The 1,300-nt window shown below is 50.2% G+C and overlaps 1 protein-coding gene across 1 annotated transcript in view; it reads left to right on the top strand.

Moving 5' to 3' along the window:
- The window catches only part of CLCN4 (chloride voltage-gated channel 4), a 101,708-nt gene that overhangs the window by 77,366 nt on the left and 23,042 nt on the right, over window positions 1–1,300 (top strand).

The following is a 1,300-nucleotide window of genomic DNA, read 5'->3' as shown; positions in this document are numbered from 1 at the left end:
CCCCACCCCCCTCCCCTCTGTAGCCCTCAGTTTGTTTCTCAGAGTCCATAGTCTCTCATGTTTCATTCCCCCTTCTGATTACCCCCCCATTTCTTTATCCCTTTCTCAGATAAAGACCATCTTGAGCGGCTTTATCATCAGGGGCTACTTGGGGAAGTGGACCCTGCTGATCAAGACTGTCACCCTGGTCCTGGTGGTGTCCTCCGGCCTGAGCCTGGGGAAAGAGGGGCCGCTGGTGCACGTGGCCTGTTGCTGTGGCAACTTCTTCAGCAGCCTTTTCTCCAAGTACAGCAAAAACGAGGGCAAGAGGCGCGAGGTGAGCAGACTCTGCTCCCGTCTGCACTGATGGCCTCTTCTGGAATCCCCGTCCCGGCTCACCTGCACACGCAGGTTCGCGTGGTGGGGCTGGGGGCTTACACAGAGCTCTTTGCTTCGCAGGTGCTCTCTGCCGCCGCCGCCGCTGGAGTCTCCGTTGCCTTTGGGGCTCCAATCGGGGGCGTGCTCTTCAGTCTTGAGGAGGTGAGAAGAGGCAGCGAGTTGGGGGGGATTCGTGGTTTCGGGGGGCTGAGGAACATGTGGATGGCTAGCACAGTGGGAGGCCTCCATCTGTAGCCCTTTGAGGACAGCACTGGAAGGAGTAGTGACCACATTCCTGCAGCTCATTAAGAAGCCACGACTTTCGCCGTTAAATGTGTTTTCAAGTATTATTTTAAAAATGCCAATGTAATTTTTTTTTCGTTTTTTGAAGTTTGCAATCTCTCTTTCTCATAACCAACTTAATGAGGCATTTCTGTTTTTGGCAACCCGAATGGATCTGTTCCAGGGGTCAGCATATGTTCTCTGCAAAGGGCCAGAGAGTAAACAGTCTAGACTCTGTGCGTCTTCCGGGCTCGGTTGGAACTCCTCAGCTTTGTCATTGGAGTGGGAAAGCCGCCGCACACAACAGCCCCATGAGTGGGCATGGCTGCGTTCCGATAAAACCTTCCTTGCGGATGCTGGAGTGTGCGTTTTATACAGTTTTCACATGTCACAAAATATCGGTTTTCTTTTGAATATTTCCAGTATCACAAAATATTTCTTTTTGACCCCAAGCATTTAAAAACGTAAAAACCATTCTTTTTTTTATTATAATAATATTTTTTTTATTATATTATGTTAGTCACCATACAGTACATCCCTGGTTTCTGATGTAAAGTTCGATGGTTCATTAGTTGCGTATAACAGCCAGTGCACCATGCAATATGTGCCCTCCTTACTACCCATCACCGGTCTATCCCATTCCCCCCCCCCCCCCCCCCCC

Source organism: Ursus maritimus (assembly GCF_017311325.1).
Source record: "Ursus maritimus isolate PB19 chromosome X unlocalized genomic scaffold, ASM1731132v1 scaffold_X1, whole genome shotgun sequence".
NCBI lineage: Eukaryota > Metazoa > Chordata > Mammalia > Carnivora > Ursidae > Ursus > Ursus maritimus.
Note: the sequence above shows the minus strand (reverse complement) of the source record. Positions and strands in the feature narration are given on the sequence as shown.